Source organism: Melospiza georgiana, unplaced genomic scaffold (genome assembly GCF_028018845.1).
Source record: "Melospiza georgiana isolate bMelGeo1 unplaced genomic scaffold, bMelGeo1.pri scaffold_51, whole genome shotgun sequence".
Taxonomy (NCBI): domain Eukaryota; kingdom Metazoa; phylum Chordata; class Aves; order Passeriformes; family Passerellidae; genus Melospiza; species Melospiza georgiana.
The window spans coordinates 282,766-298,208 of NW_026652218.1; the positions used below are offsets into that span (position 1 = coordinate 282,766).

Genomic DNA, 15,443 nt, shown 5'->3' on the forward strand with positions numbered 1-15,443 from the left:
CTCCGATAAAAGGGCGGGCGGGGCGGCCCCAGCTCCCGGCGGCCGCTGAGGGCGGGCGCGAAGGGCGGGAAGCGGCAGCGGCCCCTCAGCGCGGGAGAGCTCTGAGGGGAAGGGGGGGGTCACGCCTGCACAGGGAATAACTGGGAGAGCCCAGTCCTCCTGTGGCAAAAATGCGTATTTTATGATTGACTTTTCGCGAATATTAAAATGAATATTATATGTGTTTTGTCAGAAAGTTATGCTGTATTATTGTTATGAATAAGAAGCTTGACTAGGCTAATATTCAAGCAGCAATCAATTTATTATTTAATATGGTAAAGTATGAGCAATACAGCGCTGGGTACAGTGGGGGAAGTTTTCCCTCCAACTGCACACCGATAATTGAGGGTTACAGGTATTTATAGGGGTACTTATCAGCTTTTTCAGCAGTTTCTGTTTCTAATTTTTTTACTCATCAGCAATTTTTATTCTAAATTATTACATCATGATTCTATACACTATTGTGATCTTAGTTTTTCAGGATGTATCTCAAAAGGAGTAACTCTAGATGGTGATGGTTTCATTTCTGAAAGAAGAAAGACGAATCTCATGTGGTGGGGTCTAGCTCTTCAGATGTGTGTTCACCTTTTAATTGCAGAGACTATAAATCTCGTAACAGTGATGTCTAGCTTCTTTTTGGTCGAAACTATAAACTCTTGATGTGATGTTCATCTTCTTTTCTCAAGCTGTTTTTCTCTGCTTCAATAAGGCGTAAGATAAGCATATTTCTTTTATATATATTCTAAAGCTATAGTTTCAAGGATACAAGTAATATTCTAACATTATACTTCAAAAGGTTATTACTGCAGAACTCTTTATGGATTAAATGCAGGCAAAAAGCAACATTTTTAGCACTTTAATTCTAATGCTCTTAAATCAACTAGGGTTAATTTGCAAACAATAGATAGGTTTAAAGGCCTTTTTCTATGCTTTATTCTCTTCAGTTATTATTAGAATTCACAGCTCTCTCATTGTCGGGGTCTACACATTTCGCATTCACAACAACACACATCGCCTGTTTGTACTTGACACGAAACACAACTTTGTATTTTACAATTAATTTTCTTAAGTAGTAGGTTAAATCTAGTTTTAGGGTATAACATAATGTTCAAATAGAAACCATGCTATGTGAGATACTTTTTTAAAGAAAGGACTTGCAGCGACATAGCAGCCACAGGACACCTAAATCTTTCAGAGAAAGAGAATTTATTGCTCTCTTATCAGAAGAAACGAACTTCTTCCTGCCTGCTCAGCCATGAAGGTGCTGTCAGGATTCAGAGGAAGAAGCTGACACTGACCAGACAGAATCCTGTGTTTGAATGGAATTTATGCATCATGGATGAGGGGTATGAATATGCAACAGGTTATTGTTTTTAAGGGTTAATCCTCTGTTAACCCGTGTCTTTTTTTGGGCTTATTTTGCCCAGAAAAGGTACCCGGACATCCGTAACTCTGTTTCTATTGTATCATATTGTCTTAATCCAAATTACCCAAATTATTATTACTCTAATTATATTGCTATTTTTATAACCATTTTATTACTTTTAAACTTTTAAAAAACAAGTGATTGGTGTTTTTCACATCCTGTGACCCCCCCCATGTTGTAAATGGTTCCCCCAGAAACATTGGTACATGGGATGATGTGTCAGATACTGTGTGAAAAACGCCAATCACTTCTTTTTAAATTTTTCAAATTTTAGTAGTAATTAAATTGTTATAAAAAGATTAATATAATTAGGATAATAAAAATTTGGACAATTAAGTTTTAGGACAATATGAGACAAGAAGAACAAAGAGTCATGGATGTCCAAGTACCTTTTTCTGGGCAAAATAAGCCCAAGAAAGGACACAGGTTAACAGAGGATTAACCCTTAAAAACAATAACCTGTTGCATATTCATACCCCTCATCCATGATGCATAAATTCTATTCAAACACAGGATTCTGTCTGGTCAGTGTCAACTTCTTCCTCTGAATGCTGACGGCGTCTTCATGGCTGAGCAGGCAAGAAGAAGTTCGTTTCTTCTGTTAAGAGAGCAATAAATTCTCTTTCTCTGAAAGATTTAGGTGTCCTGTGGCTGCTATCTCACTGTAAGTCCTCTCTTTAAAAAATATCTTACATAGCATAGTTTCTATTTTAACATTATGTTATACCCTAAAACTAGATTTAAAACACTACTTAAGAAAATTAGTACAACATAACTTTCTAACACAACACATATAATATTCATTCTAATATTTGTTAAAAGCCAGTCATACAATATGCATTTTTCCCACAGGGAATGCAGGCCCTGGAGGCATCTCCTGAAGCTGGCAGAGCCCCAGCAGATGGCATCGGTGAGGAGGGAGCTGCTGGGGGGCAGTTTGGAATAACTTTGCTGTCCTAGGGTGACGTTAGGACGCTTGTATCCCCAGTTGTCTGTTCTGTTTATGCTGGATATTATGTTCTGTGCTTTCAAGACTGGCTCTGAAGAGCGAAGTTTTGTTTTGGTTTTGCTCTCAGCCACTCCCCCACGGCTGGCGGGACACAGAGACAGGGCAGTACATGGTGCTGCTTTTGCTTTTTGCTTGGCTTTTTGCTTTGCTCTTGCTTCTGCTTTACTCCTGCTTTGCTCTTGCTTTTGCTTCTGTTCATTAATTAGTTTAGCTAAGCAGTCCGAATTTTTCCCTGGACTATTTCTCCTTTCCTTTTTTTAGAACCACTCAAACCTGCTCTGGACTGGGACCTGGGAAACACCAAGAGTTTGCACCTTGTGGCTGCAGCAGCTACCCCAGCACCTGAGGGACTGATAACAGAGCGACCGCCCCCAAGAGAGGCTTTCTGAATTTGTCATCTTTTTCAGAGTGGTGAAAGAGTGGTGTCACCTGGTATTGTTCATTTTGTGTGCTGGGGGTGCTGTGTCTGTTAAATAAACAGGTTCTTTCCACTTCTCTCCAGGGAATCCTTCCTGACCTGGTTGTGGGGAGGGGCAATGTGGGTTTGCTTTCTGGAGGGGCCCCTTTGGAGGTTTTCTCCCAAATTTGCCCTAAACCAGGACAAAATTTGGTGCCTAATGCGCGAGGCTTGAAAGAGAGTGGAAAAAACCCTGGTCTGAGTGCATTTTGGTTGCCATTACTCTGTGTTGGTATAAAGCAGTTAATGGCCATGTTTTTTTAATTCATAATGTCCCTCTGTGTCTCAGGCAGCTCCTTCTCCAAGGAAAGCAGGTGGGAGTTGGAGCCAAGGAGCTGAAAGCTGCAGGTGCAGCCTGGGCTGGAGGAAGCTCAGATTTGCACAAGGCTGCTCTGAGTGCCAGGCCTTGGATGGGGGAAATGGTGGGGTGGGGGTAGGGACAGAGTGTGATTGATTGTCAGCCTGACATGAAGGGTCTTGATTTTCATATCTACTCAAATTCATGAGGAAGTACTTGGATTCAGTGTCAATTGGAGATTGCACATATCAATTTATCAACAGGGAAAAACCTAAATGGGACCTAAGAAATCTTTTCTCACTGTTTTTTTAAATAAAATATATTCTGTTTGAATGCATTTCTGAAATCTGCCTGATTAACCACAAAAGATTTGAAAACCTAAATCAAATTATTCCCAGAGGCTTGGCTTGTTAAGGTGTTCTGAATGGTTTTGAGCCCTGGGACACTGAATTCCTGCACTGGAGAGCTGAAGGCTGAAAAAGCCTCTGGAGCAGGAAAATTCAGCAGCAGCCTCCAAGGTGCTGAGGATGTCAGCAGCCCCCACTGAGGCCATCCCTGCCCAGAGACCGTGGGGGAATGGGCAGACAAGGAGAGTGTCCCTGAGGCTGGGACAGCACAACTCAGAGGCACCAGCGGCTTCAGCTGGGAAATGGAGTGTGGAATGTGGCTGGGAAAGCCCTGCCTGGGGTGTGCCAAGCAGGACAGACAAGCCCTGACTCCCATCCCCCAAAAAACTCTCTCAAGGAGACATTTAAAAGGAATTACAGCTGTTTCTGTACTCTGAGTTGGGTGCTCTGGAGAAATACCAACAAGAGATTCTCAGGAGCTCAAAACAACAAAACAGCCTTTACTGGGAACTTTGGAAAATCAGAGAAACTTTGGCAAAAGGTTTATTATGACATTCAATCAACAAAAAACACTTCTCAAAGCACTGACTTGGCCCATTCAACTTCACTAACTCTGAGCCTGTTCAATTTTAGGTTACTCAAAATTTACAAGAAGAGTGAATTAGAAAGAGAGAAAGACAAAAAAGATACAGAGAAGCACACACACAGCTACCAACTCCTAGATTGCAGCAGTGTTCAGATAGAAATTCCAGGAGGAGGTAGGGTCAAGATGTGTGCTTGCCTTGTGGTCAGCCTTCAATAACCCCCTGGACTTCCTGGGCCCTTCCCATGGGTGATCCTTGGGCTCATTTGGTCCCTCAGGAGCTGGGCTGGGGGCTGCAGAGATGGCTGTGGAGCATTGCCTGTGCTGTGCCAGGGACTGGCAGACACTGCTGGGCTGGGATAGAGGCTCTGGGGGGATTGGGGTCACAGGGCAGGGCAGGGCTGGGCTTACAGGGCAGGACAAGGCTGGACCTGCCCTTCCTCCCAAGCACATGAAATGTTTTGAGCCAACAATCTCCTCCAGTCTGTCACAACAGGCAATGCTAGAAGTGAAATCCCAATTGTGGCCATGGGTACCTGGCTGAGAAGGACAGTTCTTTTCTATAGGAAGGAAAGCACAGAGCCTCAGTGTTTGGAAGGCAAGTGAGAGTGTCACTGGGCCAAGGCCAGCCAGACTTGTCAGGAATGGCAGACTGGGACACACTGGGACACACTGGGACACACCAGGATACAGTGGGATACACGGGGATACACCAGGATACACTGCGATACACCGGGATACACTGCACCCAGCTCTGGGACCCACTGGAGCAGGATCAGAGCACACTGGGACTCAGCAGGGCCAGAACTGGGGCAACAGGGATCACAGTGGGACCAACTGGGATATACTGGGAGTGACTGTAACCATACTGGGGATGACTGAGAACACACTGAGAGCGACTGGAGTCACTGAATCTACATTGGGGGCAACTGGGATTGACTGGGACTGTGCTGGGGAAGACTGGGATCACAGTGCATTCATACTGGGATCATACTGGGAGTGACTGGCTCTGTGCCAGGGTGTTGTGGTTTTGGTTTGCTAATTTAAGATCTATTTAATTTTGAGGCTTTTTTGGCCAATGGACTAAAGAATGTCATGGGTTTGGTGTGGTTAATTACTAATACACTTATTTTTTGTTGTGAGATAGGATTAGGAGAAAGGTAAAGCAGGCTCAAAACTTTAAAAGAGTAGAAAGAAAAATTTTATTAATAGTAACTAAAAGAAAAAAAAACAGGTAGTAGGAATGAAAGCAAACTTTTTAGAATACTTCTCCCCACAATTTTTTCTTTCTCACTGACAATGTAAAGAAACTAAACTTAAGATTTCTAGTCAGTTTACTACCTCTAAAATAGTCATTTTTTAGTTCACTTAGGGAGAGAAGTCCCTCTTGTTAAAGTTATGGAGACTTTTCTACAAAAGGAAAAAACAGTTTTCTCATGGTTCTCAATTTTGTCATGAATAACAACTGCCAGGGGAACCTTGCTATCATAAAATCTTTCTTATTTCTACAAGCCTTCCCACAGCTTGGAGATGTGCTATGTTGATTGATGGGGTATTGTTTTAAAGATGAGCTGTTCAAAGGCAAAAATTCTCATTATCTATCTCTAAAATCCTCTTCATCTCTGGGAGCAGAGATCTTCATTTTTAGAAGCACAAGACTACGCTCTTTCTTTGTACAAACTTCTCATGGGATTACAGCTATTTCAACATCTGCTTACTTTAATGTAGAAGCCTTTACTGTCGGTTTCTCGGCTGTTTTAAAACCTGGAAAGGCCCGGGGTGGCCTTGGACAGCCCGCGCTTCAAAGGACGAGAAGAGGCTTCAGGTTTTTTCTCGGTCTTCAGTGTTTATTAGTTGTTTATCTAAAAGATTTTCTCTCAGCCCAACAGAGGTCTGCACAGCAAGCCAGCCATGAGCACACTGCGCGCCCCCGGGGCAGTCACCTATCTTTATACTCAAAATTACGTATACAATATTTATCAATTTTCCCCAATACCTTTTGCCCTTATTGACCAGTGCACTTTTAGTAATAACCAATCCCAAAGTGCCAACATCACCACAGAAGATGGAGGCCAAGAAGAAGAAGAAGAAGAAGAAGGACAGGACACGCCCCAATTCCTCCATCTTACTTCTTTAGACCCCCCTGTACAGAAATCTTAAACCTTGTGTTTCACACTCAATTAATTAACTTATCCCTTCACCATTTACCCCAGTGAAATCCTCCCATCCTCATACAGGTGTCGTCTCCCATGTAGGATCAAAGTCCAGCCACCAGACACTTCTGGCAACATTCCAGGACTCCCGAGCCCCGCAAGGGTGGTCTCGGTCACTCAGCACATCAGTCCTGAGGTGCTGAGATCCCACATCTCCCCCTTCTGTTTGCACCAAGAAAACGTCTTTTGCTATCTGATTCATGGCACGTTTTAAACATGCAAATATGCATGGGACGACAAGTATGAGGACTAGGAGAACTATTAAAACATAGAACCCTACTTTTAAAATTCCTCTCCAAATGGGAGAGATGTCAAAGAATTCTACCATTGCTTATTGCAATGAATGAAAGACTGATGCACATAAGCATCATGAAACTCATTACTTCGCTTTTGTGTGAAATCATTGTTTTGCTTTTCATTCAAGACTGTAGCGGAAAATTCCCCAAAGTCCTTAGTTTCCTTTTATTTCTCTTCTGAATCGCTCTTTCCAGTCTGAGTCTCGACTTCTGTCTGAGTACTCGTCTCTTTGTTTCTTGGATCAGCGTTCTCGTGTTCTCACGTTCGAAATGGCTTCACGTGTTGCGCTGACACCCACTTCAGACCTCAATCTGTGGAAACACAAGCGAAACCCTTGCCCTAAGTGATTAGTTTGAAAGGACCCTCTATTTGTCCTGTCTCTGGGTTTCTGATCAAAACTAAAGGATTTTCCCTTAGCTTTGCCTGTGTGCTGTTTAGAAAATGTCTCACGATTGGTGGATTAGGTTCTGAGGACGAGCTATTTAGGAAGTTCAACACATACAGTGCCTTATTTAATTTCATGTGAGGTGTTGCCTTTGGTTCACCCCTTCTCTGCCTGTCCAGAAGGGATTTCAGGGTGTGATGTGTTCTTTCAATGATCGCCTGACCTGTGGGCGAATGTGGAATACCAAACGTGTGTCTGACACCCCACCTTTTCAGGAATCTGTCAAGCACCCTGCCTGTATACGTTGGACCATTATCTGTTTTTATCTCCTGAGGCACACCTAATGATGCGAATGCTTGCAGAAAATGTCGACAAGCATGGTCTGCTGTTTCCCCTGCATGTGGTGAAGCAAAGACTGCACCTGAGAATGTATCTACAGAAACATGAACATTTTTGAGCCTTCCAAAAGATGGATACTTCATGACATCAGCTTGCCACAACTGAAGACTTTGCAGCCCCCGCGGATTGATTGCTCCGGTAGAAGAAGGTGGCTGCACAAGCTGACAGTCTGGACAAGCACTAATGATCTCCCTCGCCTGACTCTTTGTGAGACGAAAGGACTCCATCAGCGCTTGCGCATTCTGATGAAAGAACGCATGACTTAATCTTGCCTGCTCAAAAATGTCCGGCAGTGTTTGCGAAATGGGCATTGTCAACCTGTCCGCCAGAGCATTCCCTTCCGCTAAAAACCCCGGAAGTGTTGTGTGCGCTCTAATGTGTGTGATAAAATATTCTCTTTCCCTGCTCTCTAGCAGTGTTTTCAAGCTCGTTAGATATGAGTATAAAACCTCATTATTGACTTCTTTCAAGAGCGAACCCTCCAATCTCTTGACCACACCCGCAACATATGCGGAATCTGTCACCAGATTGAGAGGTTGTTCGAACAACTGAAATGCTCGGACAATGGCTGCCAACTCCACAATTTGTGGAGACCCCTGAACCATCCTCACATCTGATTCCCAATCCCCTGTCATTGAGTCTCTCCACGTGATCACTGATTTGTGTGTCTTCTCTGAGCCATCTGAGAACACTGTGATCCCATCCAAAGGTTCTTCACTTATTCTTGGTTTTGCTCTATAGCATATCTGTGATTGCAGTATTCTATGTCGTGGAAAGTGGACTGTGCAAGTTCCTGGGAACGCTAACAACGCGATTAACAGGTCTTTCGATTGTTGCATTGCCCAATTGAAATAGTTTCGCTTCAAAGGTAATCTGATGACTGAGAATTCTCTTCCTGCCATTGTCAGCAACCTTGTTCTCGCCTTTATGATGATCTGTGCTGCCATCTCCAGATCTGTGAGAATTGTTTTTGCGGGCCTGTGTGGTAGGAAAATCCACTCTATGATTATCAGAGTCCTTTTGTGATTTGTCCCATTGGAAGATCAAACCATGGAACTGCGTTTTCTTCCCCAGCACTGCCAACTGAAAAGGCAACGTTGGAACAAATCGATGTGCCTGCCTTTTCTGTATCGCGTCCGTGACTTTCTCCAACTCTTTTTTCGCTTCTGGCGTGAGTGTCCTGGGAGACCGAATGTCTGTGTCTCCTCTCAAAAGATCGAGCAATGCTGGGATGTCGCTGTTTGTGATTCCCAAAACTGGCCTCATCCAGTTGATTTCTCCCAAAAGCTGTTGCAAATCATGCAAATTGCTGATCTTAGTGCTGATCTCCATTTTTTGAGGTTTTATTGTTCTCTCTGAAATTTTCCACCCTAGATATTTCCAAGGCGCAACCTCCTGAATCTTTGAAATGCTGATTTCCAGACCTGCCTTTTGCATCTCTGCAATCACAGTCACGAGCTTCTTGCAGCTCCTGTTGTGTTGATGCTGCAATGAGCAAATCATCCATGTAATGAAAATGAAAGCATCCATGATGAAAATGAAAGCTCTTCACCTTCAGAAATTTCCTCCGCGCTGGTGCCAAAGCTCGTGCCACGTACCATTGACAGATCGTCGGAGAATTTTTGAGGCTTTGTGGAAGAACGAACCAATGGTACCACTGCAGAGGCGTTTCCTTGTTGATACTCGGAACTGAAAAGGCAAATCTCGGAGCATCATCTGGATGGAGTGGAATACTGAAAAAACAATCCTTGAGGTCAATGACCACAAGCTGCCAATCTCTGGGAATCATTGAGACAGATGGAAGTCCTAACTGAAGTGGTCCCATGTCTTCTATGACTTCGTTGATCTTCCTGAGATCATGTAACAACCTCCATTTGCCCGATAGCTTTTTCTTGATGACAAACACTGGAGAATTCCAAGGGCTGTCTGTTGGCTTGATGTGTCCCTTCTGCAATTGTTCTTGGACCAGGTCTTTCAAAGCACTCAATTTTCTCCGCTCAAGGGGCCACTGATCCACCCAAACTGGATCATCTGTTTTCCATGTCAACTTCAATGTGGCGAGTGCCGCAGTGACCCCTATTAAAAATCCACTTCGATCTTCGCGCCCCATTGTGCCAAAAGGTCCCAACCCCAGACTGTGATCGGCTTTTGGACTACAAAAGGGTGAATGATCGCCGTCTTGTCTCCTGGTCCCCTGACAACAACAGAATTCTCACTTTGCAGACACAGAGATGCTCCCCCTATGCCTGAGAGAGAACCCAATGGTGCGACCAAGCTCCAACTGCGTGGCCAAAAGATATTACCGTTACATCCGCCCCTGTGTTGAGCATACCTCTGATTGCTATTGTCATGTCCCCACATGTCAATTGGCATGTGAGCGTGGGTCGGTCTCGACCTATGTGCTTCACCCATGTGGTATGTACTTCAACATGTTCCTTCATAGGGAAACCTTCTTCGTCGAAGATTGACATGACCTCTCCAATTGCGTGTGGCGGCAATGAGAAAGCTCTCGCAACCACAGTATTTTCCGGTACAGTCAATGGTTGACGAAGCGCTCTTGCCAAAACTGTTAATTCAGTATTTTTGTCCGCTGAGACAACCGTTGGATAAACAATGAGTCCAAGAATACTGCATTTATCTTGTCCAACTATCAAGAAATTTTGTTTCTTGTATGAATCCCCGCGGGTACCCGTTGGTATCTCCGCATGACTTTCATCTAGAAAGCATACTAGTTTTGAAGCTGCCAGTGCACACTGTGCCCCTGGTGGGAGGGGGTCTGGGTCACTGTGGAATCGACTGAGGGTTTTGCTGAGGGCATCTGCTTGTCGCTCACTGATGATTGCCCTGTCTGCTCTTGTGACACCGCCAGTACTTGTGTCTGAGCGTGCTGGCGATTTACGGCCGCGCTCTGCTTCTTGTTTCCCGGATGCGGTAACGGATTTCCGTCCACATCTGTCTGGGAATAACATTCTTTCACAGAGTGTCTTCCTCTTCCGCACCGTGCACAAATTGGCCATTCCGCCTTCTGTGCTGGCGCTGGCGTATGTGTTCGTGGACAATTCCTTTTCATGTGCCCAAACTCCCCACATTTGTAGCACTGTCCTCCTGGGGGATTGTTCTTTTTCTGCATCGTACAAGAACTTTGTTGATGTTCTCGTCCTGTTGATGGACTATTTTTTCGAGCATCTTCTCTAATGTCTTGTCCTTTGATTGCCTTTCTGAATGTCCCTTTCACTGTTCTTCCCATTCCTCTCTTAACTCGTTCTTCACAATCGCTGCGACATGCTGAGGTGTCCCCACCTTGCTGCATGCCTCCACCATCTCTGCCAAGGATGGCCGTCCTGGCATGGCACTAATCACCCGTTGACAATCTGGGTTGGCATTGCCGAAAGCTAAACTCTCCAAGAGAGGCCTCTTCGCTTCTTCGATCGTCACCTGTCGATCCACGGCTTGCATGAGTCGATCGATGAACGACATGAATGGCTCTGCGGGACCTTGCCTGATGCAAGAGAACGGAACATCCGGAGCTCCTGTTGGTGTAATTTGCATGATTGCCATTTGTGCTGCTTCTTTGATGTCGCTTAACACTCGTCGTGGAAGCCGCACTGCTTGTTCCCCTGGGTTGTCGTCTGGAGGATCCCCTGCTAACTGCCCTTCTGTGAGGTTCGCGTTTGGCCCACCTTGATATCTATTCCGCAATTCAGAAAGATATTTTCTCCACCTTTTTTCCCAGACGAGACTCTGTGTGTCAGTGAGAATCATTGCCACAATACTTAGAATATCATATGGTGTGAGGTCATACGTGGTGAATGTCCCTCTTAGTAGCTGTTTGACGTATTGTGAGTTCAGCCCAAAAGTTTGAGCCGCCTTCCCTAAGTCTTTGAGTGTCTCATGACCCATCCTTTCCCACCTTGGATTCTGTCCCTGGGCATCATATGTCACCAGCATTGTCAGATCTCCTGATCCTGGAAATAAATGCTTTCCTTTTGCCAACGCTTTTCTGATTCGCTTCCAATCCATCGTCTTCACCGGCTCTTGAAATTCCTCTTCTTGAGACTCCATTGAGATTTGCATGAATAATGGTGTTGTGGATGTCATCGGTGATTCATCGTACCTCATTTTTTGCCTTGAGGTTTTTGGCCTCGCTCCTAAATCCGAAAAGGAAACTCGAGGATCCTGTTGATATTTCTTTTTTGCTGTATCAAATGAATGCAAGAAGCTTTTTGCTGTTTCTGCTGCTGACAGCATCCATGCCGGAACACCTTCCGATGCTGTGATCCTTATGACATCTTCTCCTTGTTGCTGTCCTTCATCTGAACTTTCATCGTCTTCACGAAATCCCGAAGTCGATGGATAATCCCTTTGTTGTGTTATCATTGTCTTCTTTGAAGTGCTTTTCCTTTTAAATATTGTTGGAAAAAAATTGCAGCATTGTTGCAGTCTCGCCACGAGACGGCGCTGTGGCTCCACCGAACAGATCCGGCATGTCCTGCACTTCTGTCCTCCTCCCACTAGGTGGCGCGGTCACCGGCCTCCCCAGCTCAGATGACGGAATGAGCTCGACTGCTCTTCCGGTCGACTGCCGTGTCTGCGATCTGATTTGAGACCGAGTGTGCCTGGCTTTTAATTCAGCCGAAAATGGAGCTCGAACACCAGAACGTCCCCCTTGAAGGGATGAGCTTTGGACTCCGAGAGTTTCGACTAAAGGCACCAGGTCTGGAGAAGGTGTGGAGCCCCGGGACGTAGAATCCCAAGCACGGCCCCTCCTCGCCCGAGACATCACAGGGGACCTGGCCCGCCCCTGCCCGTGCTCTGCTCTCTGCGCATGCGTGCTCTCCGAGCCGCTGCCTGTCTCTCCTGAGCTGACGTCACTCTCTCCCCCTTGTTCCACCTCCGAAGCCTCCTCCCCTCGGTCTGTCCCTGACTCTGTCTCCTCCTCCTCTGACGCTGTGTCCACTCCTCCCACCGGTGTGTGCAGCCCGGCTCCCACCGGCACCCGGGCCCACTCCGCGATCCGAGCCGACCTCCGCACAGGGTCTGACGTCACAACAGCGCGCCTCCCGCGTCTCTCTACGGTGGCCCTTTGGGGCTGCGCAGCTCCCCCCAATTCGCCGCCCGTGCCTAACACCCCCGTGCTGGTTTGTGATTCCCCTCCCGGGTCTTTGCAAGTTCCGCCCGCCGCGTGCGTCTCTGCTACCCTGCCGGCCGGGGCGGCCGCCACCCCCGGCTCTGCGCTGACAAAAGCCGCACCGGAACTCGTGTCTCCCGTTATCTCTTTACCCGTGCCCCCCGCTTGCACCGCCGCAGCCTGGCCGCCCTTCTCTGCCGCCGCGCCGCTGCGAGAAAGCGCCCCTCCCAATCCCTTTTCTCCCCCCTGCATCCCCCCTTCCGATCCTGACTCCCCTGTACTCTCCGGGGTTTCAGGACGCTTTAGGAGTTTCCTGGGGTTTCTGGGTCTTGGGACCGGAGGCTTTGATACTATTTCCTGCTCTCTTTCCTCGAGAGCCCTTTCCCCCTGGCTACTTGAGGCCCGAGCTAATTTTTTCTCAGAGCTTTGCTCCCCCCCTCCTTCTGAGGGTCCCGCCAGTCTTTTCGACTGCACCGAAATGCCTTCTAGCATTATTCTTGCTGGCGAGAGCAGCTTTAACGCTGTCTCATCTTTTTCCGTTGCTAAGAGATATAAATGTCTGTTAATTTCCTGCCAAAACCCCACTTCGAATAGCAGGCATGTCTCTGCAAGTGGATAATTGAGCCTCACCCACAATAAAAGTTGTTTTAATTCCTTCTTTGGGATCCCTTCCGTGTATGATTCAGCCACGCCTTGTAAGGCGGACAAAATTTCCCGCTGTTCCTGGGAGAGTCTGCCTCCCATGTTCTTATTTTTTGACCTTCTCACCGAATCTGTCATCAGAGCGGTCCGAAGGCTCCCGATCTCCGTCCAGCAGGTCATGAGGGATGGATCCAGAGGCGCCTTTCTGGTTCCGGTCTGGGCTGCTCTGCTACGAACTTTCTTTGGCAGAAGCTGAGAGATGTAATTCTCAGTGACTGCTGTTTTTTGCAGACTCTCCTGGCCGTTTTTTCTTCTTTCTTCAGGCTTCTCTCCTCAGGAGTTATCACTGCTCTCCTGGGAATTCATCCAAGGCTGGAGCTGCCCTCTCGGCTCTTCAGCTCTTCAGCTCTTCAGCTCTTCAGGGCTGTTTCCCCCCGAAAGGTTGGTGGGGAGTAGCCCACGCAGCGAACGCCACTTGTCGGTTTCTCGGCTGTTTTAAAGACCTGGAAAGGCCCGGGGTGGCCTTGGACAGCCCACGCTTCAAAGGACGAGATGAGGCTTCAGGTTTTTTCTCGGTCTTCAGTGTTTATTAGTTGTTTATCTAAAAGATTTTCTCTTAGCCCAACAGAGGTCTGCACAGCAAGCCAGCCATGAGCACACTGCGCGCCCCCGGGGCGGTCACCTATCTTTACACTCAAAATTACATATACAATATTTATCAATTTTCCCCAATACCTTTTGCCCTTATTGACCAGTGCACTTTTAGTAATAACCAATCCCAAAGTGCCAACATCACCAAAGAAGATGGAGGCCAAGAAGAAGAAGAAGAAGAACAGGACACGCCCCAATTCCTCCATCTTACTTCTTTAGACCCCCCTGTACAGAAATCTTAAACCTTGTGTTTCACACTCTAATTAACTTGTCCCTTCACCATTTACCCCAGTGAAATCCTCCCACCCTCATACAGGTGTCGTCTCCCGTGTAGGATCAAAGTCCAGCCACCAGACACTTCTGGCAACATTCCAGGACTCCCAAGCCCCCCAAGGGTGGTCTCGGTCACTCTACACATCAGTCCTGAGGTGCTGAGATCCCACACTTTAACTAATATCAATTCAAACACTTTCATTTCCTTGGAGTTTTATGTGTTATAAGGGAAAAGAGTTTTTTCTTTATATCTTACAAGAGTATTTCAGCTCTAAAAACAAAGCATCTTCTCACCCCTCCCATCTGGGAATTACTATTAACTTGAATCTTCATCTTGTTTTCAATATACTTGCATTTTGTTTATTTCTCTCACTCAAAAGAAGATTGAAGTACTGAAAAAGTTAACATCACGCCTGAAGCCTACCTAACCCACCAATAACTTGTAACAGAAAGCTGTGGCTCAGTTGTGTTCAGATCAGCTTTATAGTTAGTGTTTAGTTTTCTACAGCAGCTACAGAAGTCTCTGATCTCAGCCATGCTCACAAGAAGAAGCAGCAGCCTGACAGAGAGATCTTCACAGCCACAGCCAGCCCTGCTCTGGCTAAAGCTCCACAGCCTCCCCCGTCTCCTTGCCCAGCAGCTGCTGAAGCCCAGCCTGGCCAAACCAGAGCCCATGGAGAGAGAAGCCAGCAAGAAACCCAGAAAATAGAAAAGAAGCCCAGCCTGCAGCAAGACTGCCCAGCCCAGCCCACCCCAGCCCAGCCAAGACACAGAGCTGAAGCCCAAACCCAAACCCAGCACCTCCTTGCCGACCAACAAAGAAAAGAAAAGTTTCTGAATTTTTTGGTCTTTACCATGTGTGCTTCACAAAAGCATGTCTAACTTTTCAGCAGGTCAACAGACGGTCAGATCCACAAAAAACTTTGTATCACTTCCCTAAATTTCCTCCCATTCCAAAACATAACACAGGGGCCACTGGGAGCAACTGGGATCAGACTGGGAGGAAATGGGAGCAACTAGGACCAAGCTGGGAGCAGCTAGGACCAAGCTGGGAGCAAATGGGATCATCATGGCATCAGATTGGGATCATACTGGGAGGGAGTGGGTCTGTGCTAGAGGCAATTGGGATCACACTGGGAGGAAATGGAACTATGCTGGGACAAATGGGATCATACTGGGAGCAACTGGCACCACACTGAGGGTGACTGGGATCCTTCTGGAATCATACTGGAAGTGACTAGGGGCAGGCTGAGGGCAATTGGGACCATGTTGGGGCAACTGGGATATACAGGAAGT

At 46.4% G+C, this 15,443-nt stretch overlaps 1 pseudogene; it reads left to right on the forward strand.

Moving 5' to 3' along the window:
• LOC131096528 (zinc finger protein 850-like) overlaps positions 1-15,443 on the forward strand; it is a 438,808-nt pseudogene that overhangs the window by 170,944 nt on the left and 252,421 nt on the right.